This window comes from Mirounga leonina, unplaced genomic scaffold (genome assembly GCF_011800145.1).
Source record: "Mirounga leonina isolate KUSES-001 unplaced genomic scaffold, KU_Mleo_1.0 Mir_175, whole genome shotgun sequence".
NCBI classification, from domain to species: Eukaryota; Metazoa; Chordata; class Mammalia; order Carnivora; family Phocidae; genus Mirounga; species Mirounga leonina.
The window spans coordinates 35,463,575-35,476,801 of NW_023270453.1; the positions used below are offsets into that span (position 1 = coordinate 35,463,575).

Here is a 13,227-nt window from a genome sequence, read left to right on the forward strand (position 1 = left end):
GAGAGACAAGAGGCCCAAAATAGAGTCACTTGTGTTAAGTCCCATGTCAGCAAACCAAGACTTAATATCTAAGTAAATTGCAGCTTCAGCCTCACCCAGGAATGTAACCTTCAACCAATCAATATGAAATTACCTGGTCATTTCTAGGGAGGTAATTTACATGATAGAAACCCCCTTCACCCTAAAGAAGGTGACCTTCCCTGCAACAATGCACTCGCGGTTAGTAAACTTTCCTTTCCTGCCCTCTTCTGCCTATAAAAGCCTTCCATTTTGTCTAGCTCATTGGTGCTTCTTTCTGTTTGTTTGAGGAGATGTTGCCTGATACATGAATCACTGAATGAAGTTTCTAGGTTGACTTTTGTTTTTTAAGAATATGAAAAAGAGGGGCGCCTGGCAGTTCAGTCCGTATAGCATGTGACTCTTGATCTTGGGGTCGTGAGTTCAAGCCCTACATTGGGCTTGGGCTTACTTACAAAAAAAAAAGCATGAACAAGATATAAAAAGAGTGGGGCACATGGAGGAAAAGCACTGAAGGGTGAGGGGTAGGGGGTTAGGATAAGGACAGAGTACTTTACACTGGCTCTGAAAACTGAATATTCACACGCAAAAGAATCGAGTTGTGTCTTCATTTAACACCCTATGCAAAATCAAAGTGAATTAAAGATCTGAACGTAAGAGCTAACACTATAAAGCTCTTAGAAGAAAACACAGGGCGAAAGCTTCATAACCTTGGATCTGGCAATGTTTTCTTGGATAAGACGCCAAAGGCTCTGGCAACAAAAGAAAACATAAACCAGTTGTTTTCATGAAAATTAAAAAGTTTTGTGTATCAAAAGGCACCATCAATAGAGTGAGAAGGCAATTCACAGAGCAGGAGAAAATATTTGCAAACCACATATCTGACAAGGGATTAACATCCAGAGTATATAGAGAACTGCAACTCAACAGCACCAAAACAACCCAATTTAAAAATGGACAAAGGAGGGGCGCCTGGGTGGCTCAGATGGTTAGGCGTCTGCCTTCGGCTCAGGTCATGATCCCAGGAGCCTGGGATCGAGTCCCTCATCAGGCTCCCTGCCGGCAGGGAGCCTGCTTCTTCCTCTGCCTCTGCCTCTCTCTCTCTCTGACTCTCATGAATAAAAAAAAAACAAAACAAACATTAAAAAAAAAGGACAAAGGACTTGAACAGACATTTCTTCAAAGAAGATATACAAACAGCTAATAAGCACACAAAAAGATGCTCGACATCACTCATCATTAGGGAAATGCAAATTAAAACAGCAGTGACATACCACCGCCTACACATCAGAATAGATATTATCAAAGAAAACAGAAAATGACAAGTGTTGGCAAGGATGTAGGGAAATTATTACACTGCGTATTGATGTTGGGAACAGAAATTGGTTCTGTCACTATGGAACACAGTAGGGCGGGTCCTCAAAAAAAAAAAATTAAACATAGCATTATCATATGACCCAGAAATTCCATTTCTGAAATTCTGAGTTTTTACAATGTTTCAAAGAATTAAAAGCAAGATCTCTAAGAGCTACTTGCACACCCATGTTCCGAGCAGTAGTACTCACAATAGCTGAAACCTGGATGGAGCCCAGGTGCCCATCCACAGATGAATGGATGAACACGATGTGGTAAACGCACACAGTGGAAGGTTATTCAGCCTTATTAAGGAAGAAAATTCTGACACATGCTATAACATGGATGAAACTTGAATTCAGTATGCTAAATGAAATAAATTAGACACACACACAGAACAACTACTATATGATACCTCTAATATGAGGTACCTAGCATAGTCAAAATCACAACTAGAATAGTGGTTGCCAGGCGTTCTTGGGAGGAGGGAAATGGGGAGTTATTGTTTAAGGGCTATAGAGTTACAGTTTTCTTTTCTTTTTTTTTTTTAATTTATTTATTTGGCAGAGATAGCACAAGTAGGCAGAGTGGCAGGCAGAGAGAAAGGGAGAAGCAGGCTCCCCGCTGAGCAGGGAGTCCGATGCGGGGCTCGATCCTAGGACCCTGGGATCATGACCTGAGCCGAAGGCAGCCGCTTAACTGACTGAGCCACCCAGGCACCCCGAGTTACAGTTTTCTAAGATTAAGACATCTAGAGATGGTTGGTAGGGAGGGTTGCACAATAATAGGAATGTACTTAATACCACTGAACTGTTCATTTAAAAATGGTTCAAATGGGGCGCCTGGGTGGCTCAGTTGGTTAAGCGACTGCCTTCGGCTCAGGTCATGATCCTGGAGTCCCGGGATCGAGTCCCACATCGGGCTCCCTGCTCGGCGGGGGGTCTGCTTCCCCCTCTGCCCTCTTCCCTCTTGTGCTCTCTGTCTCTCATTCTCTCTCTCTCAAATAAATAAATAAAATCTTTAAAAAAAAAATGGTTCAAATGGTCAATTCTATATTAATATATATTTTACTACAATTAACAACAACCAAACGGGACAATAACACGTGTTGATGAGGATGTGGAGAAACTGAAACCCTCAAACACTGTGGGTGGGATTGCAAAATGGTGTCACCAGTTTAGGAAGAGTCTGGCAGTTCCTCTAAAGGGTTAACAGAGAGTTACTATTTGACCCAGCAAACTCCTACGTGTAAATACCGGAGAGAAATGGAAACATATGTCGCATAAAAACTTGTACTTACATGTTCATTGCAGCATTATTGATAATAGACAAAATATGGAAACAACTCAAGTGTTTATCAACAGATGAACGGCTCAACGAAATGTGATGTATCCACACAATGAAATAATATTCATCCATAAAACAGAATGAAGTATTGATGCATGCTCTAGTAGGAATGAAACCTGAGAACATTATGCTAAGTGATAGAAGCCAGACACAAAAGGCCATAGACAGCTTGATTCCAGGTATGTGACATGTCCAGGACAGGCAAGTCTATAGAGACAGGAAGTAGACTAGTGGTTGCCTGGGGCTGGGGGAAGGGACCATGGGGAATGATTCCTATTGAGAATGATTTTTGTTTTGGGCTAATGAAAATGTCCTGGGATTAGACAGTGGTGATGGATGCACATCTTCGGGACTATACTAAAATCCACAGAACGGTCCATTTTAAAAAGGTGAACTTGGGGCACCTGGGTGGCTCAGTTGGTTGGGCATCTGCCTTCCGCTCATGGGGAAGAGCCCCGCATCGGGCTCCTTGCTGGGCAGGGAGCCTGCTTCTCCCTCTCCCTCTGCCTGCCATTCCCCCTGCTTGTGCTCTCTCTCTCTGTGTCAAATAAATAAATAAAATCTTAAAAAAATAAAAAGGTGAACTTCTGGTATGCAAATTATATCTCAATTTTTTTAAAGATTTTATTTATTTATTTGACAGAGAGAGAGAAAAGCAGGGGGAGCAGCAGAGGGAGAGGGAGAAACAGGCTCTCCGCAGAGCAGAGAGCCCGACGTGGGACTCGATCCCATGACCCTGAGATCATGACCTGAGCCGAAGGCAGACGCTTAACCATCTGAGCCACCCAGGTGCCCCTATATCTCAATTTTTTTAAACCTGAAAAAAGAAACAGACTCATCTGGAGATCTTGCTACAGTGCAGATTCTGAGTCAGGAGGTCTGGGGCTGGGCCTGAGAATCTGCATTTCTTTCTTTCTTTTTTTTTTTTAAAGATTTTATTTATTTATTTATTTGAGACAGAGAGAGAGACAGAGAGCATGAGAGGGAGGAGGGTCAGAGGGAGAAGCAGACTCCCTGCCAAGAAGGGAGCCCGATGCGGGACTCGATCCCGGGACTCCAGGATCATGACCTGAGCCGAAGGCAGTCGCTTAACCAACTGAGCCACCCAGGCGCCCGAGAATCTGCATTTCTAACCTGTCCCTGGGTCGTGCCAACACTGCCAGTCTTGGAGCATACCAAGTGGCAAGTCTAGGCGGAAGCCTGCTCTTGATCTAGCAGTTTGGCTTACACAACCAACAGCTCTATCCCCTGAGCTCCTGGAAGGTCAGCTGCCCAAGAACAGAACCCTGAAGTCAAGGGCACTTCAGCCCCTCAGTGGCTCAGTATAATACCCACAGTCACTGTAATTGGACAGTATCGTGAGATCAATGTCTCCTGCTTTGCAAACAGTCTCTGTGGCTTGGCCTGAGCATTTAGCAGCAAGAGACCATTAGACAGCAGTCACCTTGTATTACAGCCTCAGCTCACACAGAAAAGGTACAACTAAAATAAAATAAAGGGAAAGTTCACAGACTGATTTAAGTTACTGTTTCTTACGGACGGAGCCCAAAGTCAGTATTTTGATACTCTTCCCTAAATCTTTTGGTTGTAATTATTAATCCCATGTCAGAAACCTCAGTTCTTTGAATCTGACGTCCATAGCCCATGCTGTTGAGAACTGGTTTTAATTTCTTTCTTGAAGTCTAGAATAACGTTACAGTGGAAAGATAGACCCAATGGGAATGATTGAATCCCAGGTGAAAATCCACTGAAGGAGCCACAGACCAAAACCAAAGGCCAACTAACACTCGAAGAAATGTCTTCCTTTGCCAGAAATGATATTGTGTGGCAGAGTAAAAAGAAAGTGATTGAGGGGCGCCTGGGTGGCTCAGTTGGTTAAGCGACGGCCTTCGGCTCAGGTCATGATCCTGGAGTCCCTGGATTGAGTCCTGCATCGGGCTCCCTGCTCGGCAGGGAGCCTGCTTCTCCCTCTGAAACTCCCCCCTCTCATGTGCTCTCTGTCTCTCTCATTCTCTCTGTCTCAAATAAATAAATAAATAAATAAATCTTTTATAAAAAAAAAAGTGATTGATATTTACTGAATATCTCATAGGTACCAGGCACCCTTTATGCGTTACTTGTTTATATTTGTTAAGAATGCTTTTTTCTTTTTTAAGATTTTATTTATTTATTTGACAGAGAGAGACAGCAAGAGAGGGAACATAGGCACGGGGAGTGGGAGAGGGAGAAGCAGGCTTCCTGCAGAGCAGGGAGCCCGACGCGGGGCTCGATCCCAGGACCCTGGATCATGACCTGAGCTGAAGGCAGATGCTTAACGACTGAGCCACCCAGGCGCCCCAAGAATGCTTTTTTTGAGGGAAAGTAACAATATGTGACTATAGTAGATATATTCATTAACTATTGCTGGATAACAAACAATCCCCAAATCTCAGTGGCATATGAGGGCCAACATTTTTTTCTGGCTCATACATCTGTGGATTGGCTGAAGGTGACCGTTGTAGATTGGGTTTAGTGCCAGGCCCTGAGTTTAAGCCCTGCTTCCCACATCTCTTCTGAAATCAGCAGGTTTCTCGAGGCATGTTCTTTTCATGGAAATGGCGGGGGTGCAAGATGGCAAACGCAGCTGCACAAACATATTTATTTTAAGGCCTTGCTTCCATTTCATCAGCCAATATCCCATTAGACAATGCAAATCACATGATGAAGACCAAAATCAAGACATGGGAAAGGGGGGCGCCTGGGTGGCTCAGTTGGTTAAGCAACTGCCTTTGGCTCAGGTCATGATCCTGGAGTCCCGGGATCGAGTCCCATATCGGGCTCCTTGCTCAGCAGGGGGTCTGCTTCTCCCTCTGACCCTTCCCCCTCTCATGTGCTCTCTCTCATTCTCTCTCAAATAAATAAATAAAATCTTTAAAAAAAAAAAAAGACATGGGAAAGGACACCATCCATGAGGCTAGTATAGATGGAGAATTCTACTACACAGCAGGAAATCATTGGGACAGATCTTCCAATATACCTCTTTGGCGTAGTCAAATAGGCATTTCTGTTTTTCTCCAACAGGGAGCCTGAAAGCAGGCAGCCCACTGGGGCAGTGTTCAATAACAATGCCATCTTAGAGAAAGGGGAACCCTCCCACACTGTTGGTGGGAATGCAAGCTGGTGCACCCACTCTGGAAAACAGTGTGGAGTTCCTCAAAAAGTGAAAATAGAGCTACCCTACGACCCAGCAATTACCCTACTGGGTATTTACCTCAAAGATACAGATGTAGTGATCTGAAGGGGCACCTGCACCCCAATGTTCATAGCAGCAATGTCCACAATAGCCAAACTATGGAAAGAGTCCAGATGTCCATCGACAGATGATTAGATAAAGAAGAAGTGGTATATATACACAATGGAATATTACGCAGCCATCAAAAATTGAAATCTTGTCATTTGCAATGACATGGATGGAGCCAGAGGGTATTACACTAAGCGAAATAAGTCAGTCAGAGAAAGAACAATTATGATATGATCTCACTGATATGTGGAATTTAAGAAACAAAACAGAGGACCATAGGGGAAGAGAGGAAAAAATAAAACAAGACGAAACCAGAGAAGGAGACAAACCATAAGAGGACAAACCATCATAGGAAACACACTGAGCATTGCTGGAGGGGAGAGGGGTGGAGGGATGGGGTAACTGAGTGATAGACATTCAGGAGGGCATGTGATGTAATGGGCACTGGGTATTATATAAGACTGATGAATCACAGACCTGTACCTCTAAAACCAGTAATACATGATATGTTAATTTGAAAAAAACAATGCCATCCCAGACCTTTTCTCTTTCCTTTCTGCCATCTTCAGCATGCTGGATTCTGCCTTCATGCATAAAATTCCACTTGCATCCTATATCTGAATATTTCCTATACTTGTATATAAATAAATATATGTAATATGTATAACATATATTCATGTAATATATGTTTTATGTATGTAACATAGGTAATATGTATAACTATATATTCAAATGGGATAACATTATTATGAACTTGCTTTGTTTTCTATTTATATTTTATCTATGCAAGACCAGCAGGAACAAACAGGAAGCAGAAAGGGACAGGATCTGATTCCACAAGGCAAAAGCTTTCCCAGAAGCTTTCCTCAGCTTATTAGTCTTTGACAGAGACCGTGTCACGTGGGCATTATGGAAATGAGCATGCTGACAAAGGCCCACTGCTGCCCCAGGAGGAAGGGGTAACTGACATAGGGTAGGCGACCATGCTGTCAAAAATCTCACAAAGATTCCCCGAGGGAAGCATTATTCCCATTTCAAAAATGAGGAGATGTTAGCTCAGAAAAGTTAACTCAACCAAGTTGCCTCAGCCAGGATATAAGGATGTAATAGGATTGAGATTTGAACATAAGACCATGTCCATCATGGGGGCACCTGGCCGGCTCAGTTGACAGAGCGTGCAGCTCTTGATCTCAGGGTTGTGAGTTCGAGCCCCACATTGGGTATAGAGATTACTTAAGAAATAAAATCTTAAAAAAAAAAAAGACCATGTCCATTATGTTCATTTCACAACAAATCACCCATGCCCCATTTCTCTCCATCACTAATGTAAATGCAAGGTGTGACTTTGGACATATCAGCCAATCTGAGTGGGTCGCAATGTCTCCATCTTTCCAATGTCCAGGTGAGAGTTGAATAACTTTATGAGGTTTTTTCAAGCGTGAATGTTCTCTAACTTTATTAGCTACTTCTGATGCCAATTATGAAGACACACAGTTTTTTTCAGTCATTTATTACATATTTGAGGTTGAAGAGTAAGTTGACCCATCATGGCTTGTTAATTTCAAATTTCAAGTTTGCTACTTTTTTTTTTTTAAGATTTATTTATTTATTTGAGAGAGAGAAAGCAGGGGGAGGGGCATAGGGGGAGAGGGAGAGAGAGAATCCCAAGCAGACCATGTGCGGAGTAGGGAGCCCAACATAGGGCTTGATCCTAGGACCCCAAGACCATGACCTGAGCTGAAACCAAGAGTGGAATGCTCAACTGACTGAGCCACCCAGGCACCCCTTGAGTTTGTTACTTTTCAAGAGCATTTCTTCCTGCTCTATTCAATTACTTGGCAATCTATTGAAAACCAATACCACAGGAAAATTGGTGTTTAGATCAATACAGAGCATATATTCCCCCAGAGCATATAAATCATCATATTTTCCCCCAGAGCATATAAATGTAGTGAATTATTTCTCTCTGGCCTTAAAAATAACAGCAAAAAACTAAACTTCTTTTTAGCAAAACCAAAAAAAAAATTTTAAGCATGGTTCTAATCAAAGACAATCCTTCTAGAATATTTCCTATACTTGTATATAAATAAATATATGTAATATGTATAACATATATTCATGTAATATATGTTATATGTATGTAACATAGCTAATATGTATAACTATATATTCAAATGGGATAACATTATTATGAACTTGCTTTATTTTCTATTTATATTTTATCTATGACAATAAATATACATTATATCATCACTTGGAATGCCTGCTAACATTCCTTTAACTTATACAAATATACTACAGGGGCGCCTGGGTGATTCAGTCGGTTAAGCATCTCTCTTCAGCTCAGGTCATGATCTTGGGATCCTGGCATGGAGCCCTGCATTGGACTTCTTGCTCAGTAGGGAGTCTGCTTCTCCCTCTGCCCCTCCCCACTGCTTGTTCTCTCTCTCTCTCTCAAATAAATAAATAAAATCTTTAAAAACCCCCAAAACCAAATATACTGCAATTTGTTTAACCGTAGGCAATGTTTCCAATTTTTTGATGTTAAAGAGCTGTAACTTTTCATAATGGGATCTGTGTAACTGGAGTAATACAGAATGATTCTGAATAGTACATTGATACATTTAAAAATATTTAAGTAGTTATATATTTATTTGCATACATATCATGTGTATTTGCTTATGTATTATATATTATCAGAAATACTGTAACTGGCATTTTTGATGGTCACATGATGTTTAATTTTAAAATAAAATTTATTTAACTAAAAATCTCGAGCAGTTAAAAAGACTAACAAAATAGTATGGTGGCATGTGGACAGAACACAGACTATGAACTTGGTGCTTGAATGACAAAAGTTTAGAAAACACTTCCATAAATAATATTATGATAAATATACTTGAGCACATATTTTTGACTACTTGTCTAATGTTTTTTAAGATTTTATTTTTAAGTAATCTTTACACCCACTGTGGGGCTTGAACTCACAACCCCGAGATCAAGAGTCGTGTGCCCCACCGGCTAAGCCAGCCAGGCACCCCTTGGAATGAATTCTTATAATTGTTTAAGAGGTAGGCATATTTTTTAAGGTTTTATTTATTTTATTATTTTTTAAAAATATTTATTTATTTATTTATTTGAGAGAGCGAGAAAGAGAGAGAGTACATCAGATGGGGGAGGGTCAGAGGGAGAAGCAGGTTCCCCTGGGACTCCAGGATCATGACCTGAGCCGAAGGCAGTTGCTTAACCGACTGAGCCACCCAGGCGCCCCTATTTTATTTTATTTTTAATAAATTACTTTTATATTATTTTTTAAAAATATTTTATTTATTTATTTGACAGAGAGAGAGATAGCGAGGGAGGGAACACAAGCAGGGGGAGTGGGAGAAGGAGAAGCAGGCTTCCCGCATCAAGCAGAGAGCCTGATGTGGGGCTTGATCCCAGGACCCTGGGATCATGACCTGAGCCGAAGGCAGACACTTAACGACTGAGCCACCCAGGTACCCCTTTTTTTAAGGTTTTAAATACGTTCTGCCAAATTGGTCTGCATAAAGGATGCCTCAATTTACCCTCCCATATTCTGTCCCATTGGAATATAAGCTTCACGAAGACAGGGACTTTGCTTTGTTCATTTCTGTGGACATATTTACAGAAGTACTTAGAAGATAGATTCTCAATTAAAAACATGCTAGATGGATTTGTCAAGAAATTTCGAGGGCCTGAGACCCTATTCTACTTGCAAGTTAATAAGATGGCCTGCCAGGGGCACCTGGGTGGCTCAGTTGGTTAACAAACCGACTCTTGATTTCCGTTCGGGTCGTGAGATGGAGATCGAGCCCCGCATCAGGCTCTGCAGTCAGTGGAGATTCTTTCCCTCTGACCCACCACCCACTCGTGTGCTCTCTCTCTCTCTGTCTCAAATAGGTGAATAAATCTTTAAACAAAAGAGGGGAGGGTGCCTGGGTGGCTCAGTTGGTTAAGTTTGGTTTAAGTTTGGTTAAGTCTTGGTTTTAACTCAGGTCATAATGTCAGGGTTGTGAGACTGAGACCCCAGTCGGGCTCTGTTCCCAGTGTGGAGTCGGCTTGAGATTCTTTCCCCCTCCCTTTCCCTCCTTGTCCGCTCTCCCACCCGCACTCTCTCTCTTTCTAAAATAAATAAATAAATAAAATCTTAAAAAAAAAAGAATAAGATGACCTGCCACATCTTCATGGATGCTAGGAGATGGCATAAGACTCCTAGGTCAGAGACAAAAGACTTTTGCTCACTGCAGGAACAATGACTGATGGACCAGTATTTGTGCCAGTTTCCTAACCCGCATTCCCAAAGGGCAGTGCAAAAGGGACAAGGGATGCCTGCATACACAATGGGATGCATTACAGAAAAAGAAGCTTAAGCTTAGGCCCCAAATCTTTCGTAACAGGCAATAAATCTGCCTGGCTTTTGCCCAGAGGGAGACATTATTATTCTACATTAGACAGTAAACAAATTTGTCTTTTGTTCTGGAAGGAGATCCTATCTCTATCTTCCAAGGTTGTTTGCTGTACAACCTTACAAACACAATCTGGAAAAGCTCTGTTCATAAAACACGCAGAAACACAAGAGACCCATCGAGAATTGTCTCCTAATAATATCTATCCATTACTTCTACAGCGCTGTCTTGGCTTTTGGCAAATTCTTCCATGAGTATATCATTCCATTGGCCATTTCGATGAATCTGACCCACAGAAGCTAGAACCAAATCCATTTATTTTGCCTCAACAGCATTTAATTAAGGTTACTGTCCACAGGACTCCAAGCCATAGTATTGGCCTTGGCAATTCTCCCACCCATAGTCTTGGACCCAGCCAGCTGAACAAATACCATAAACCATCTGGATCCACCTTAGAAAGCCAGGTAGCTTTCTCCTTAAATTTTTGTACTGACCTTTCCTCTTGGCCCAAGGCACTGGTCCAGACACAGCAGAGTGTACTAACAATTGTGCAGACTCCCCTGTGGCCTGCAAAAAGGAAGCCTAGGGCCCTTACATCATCCATCACAACGCTGGCCAGTGAGTTGAGATGGACCTGAAAGTCTTCCAAGGATGAGGTGGTATCATTTGATCACCAGCTAAAGTCAGGGACAAGTTTCATACCACCTGTTCTAATTGGATGACTTCCATTGCAGGGATAGCTGCCCACAGGGTGTGAAAAATAATGAGCCGGCTATAGCCCTGGGAATATTAGGGTGCCTCATTTTGGAGAGATCTCTGCTGACCTGTGGAGGCTACAGGATCTACTTGTGACATTTCCTTAACTCTTGAAGATCTCTTACGACCACCCCTATGGCATAAGTCATGGTGTTTGCAGGAGAGAGACAAACTCACATCTGGCTTCCACACAAGAAGTGCACACGGCCCTCATGGAAAGAGAGCTTGCTTACAAATATTGGGGTCTCCCACAATGATCCCACGTGGAGGGTATGGGATGACACAGTCTCAAATGTCTTCTCCTGGCCAGTTAGTAGACCTAAAGGCACCAGTACAGTTTGAATAGTTGAGGAACAACCTGGGGGCAGTCGGTTCAACCTGTTCTGTTTGTTCATGCCACCAGCTGGGGCATTTCTCCGCCCCCTACCCCTGTCCCCCGCCCCCCAACTGACTGAGCAATGACTGTGGGAATGGAAGTGGAAAGAGGTTGACAGGTGTTTTGTGTGGGAGGTACGGGAGCTGGGGGCAAGTCTGGCTGTTCCCAACAGACTTCTCAGGAAGGTGAAGGAGAATAGTGATCATCAAATCATTACCAAAGCCTTCTCATGGAGGGGGAGGCAGGGGAGGGGTGGCCAAACCAGTAGGCAGATTTAAGGCATTTGCAGCAGCTTGGGAATGAGGGCATTTCCCTAGTTGAGGAAAGCTCTAGAAGTAGCTCTGAAAGACAAAGGATTGATGGTATCCTTTCCTTCTCCATACTTCTGGGATTCCAAGGTGTTCCTTCCTCAACTGCCACAAAATCAATGCGTCCATTCCGTGACCTCACTTTTCCAATCATCTCCTGCTCACACAAAGCCCTCTTGTCTGAAAGGCTGACTCAAGGACAAGGGCATTTTTATAAAACTTACAGAGAACCATCATGGCCCCCGCTTTAGGGGTGCTACTTTAGGGGGATTCAGTGAGCAGGGGACTCAGTGAGATGTGCATTATCCTTGTGATCTGGGACCATGTTAATCCAAAAAGAGTCCAGGTGGCTGACGCAGAATTAAATTGGATTCTCCTTTGCCCTCTTTGGCTATGTTTCTACCCCACAATGGTTAATTTTATGTGTCAAACTGATTGGGGCACAAGGTGCCCAGACACTTGGTCAAACACTATTCCGTGTATGTCTTGGGTGTGTCCAGATGATATGAACATCTGAAGCAGTAGAATGAGTGAAGCTGATCGCCCTTCCCAGGATAAGTGGGCCTTATCCAACCCACTGAAGATCCTAATGGAATAAATGACTGAGCAAGTAAGAATTCCTTCTCTCTGCTTGACTGTCTTCAAGCTGGGACACCAGCCTTCTTGTCCCTTTGGACTGGGACTATACCATCAGGTTGTCTAGGTCTCCAGCTTGCCTACCACAGATCTTGGACTGCTTAGCCTCCATGATTATACATATATGATTTCTGTTTCCTATTGTTTATGTTTCTCTGGAGAACCCAGACTAATACATTCCAGGAAGGGATAGCCTGCATTGCTAATAGCCCAGAAATGGTCAAGATGGAATTCTGAATTTTGAAAACAAGTCACTCCACTACCCCTTTCATTCTGATCATTACTCAGGCAGTGGCCAGGAGGAGATGGTCACTCTCTGGGGACAGCTGGATTCAGAGACCAGACTGTCTGACTAAGGTGGTTGGACCAGGAAGAGGGGAGGAGGGAGAATCAGAAATTTTTTTGAGTTGGTCGAGGACTCTATAATACCAGATGCTTACATATGTTAGAGAGTGCTATGGGCTGAATCGCATGCCCTCAAAATTCATATGTTGAAATCCTAACCCTAGTGCCTTAGAATGGGACAGGATTTGGAGACAGGGCCTTTAAAGAGGTAATTAAGTCAAGTGAAATCATTAGGGTGGGCCCTAATTAAATTTATATATAACATATGTTTATATAGATTATTTGCATATAAATATAAGCTACCCCTGTGTCCCCAGTAGCCACAAAATTTCCACAGAAGCAGCCACTGGGACTGTGTCACCCTGATCCCTTGGACTA

At 42.7% G+C, this 13,227-nt stretch overlaps 1 long non-coding RNA gene across 1 annotated transcript in view; it reads right to left on the reverse strand.

The window, feature by feature from the left end:
- LOC118021952 overlaps positions 1-11,027 on the reverse strand; it is a 33,223-nt gene extending 22,196 nt beyond the window's left edge. The window contains exon 1 of the long non-coding RNA XR_004682347.1: positions 10,923-11,027. This is a non-coding gene — a long non-coding RNA (uncharacterized LOC118021952). The remainder of the gene's footprint in view (positions 1-10,922) is intronic.
- Positions 11,028-13,227: the final 2,200 nt, after the last annotated feature.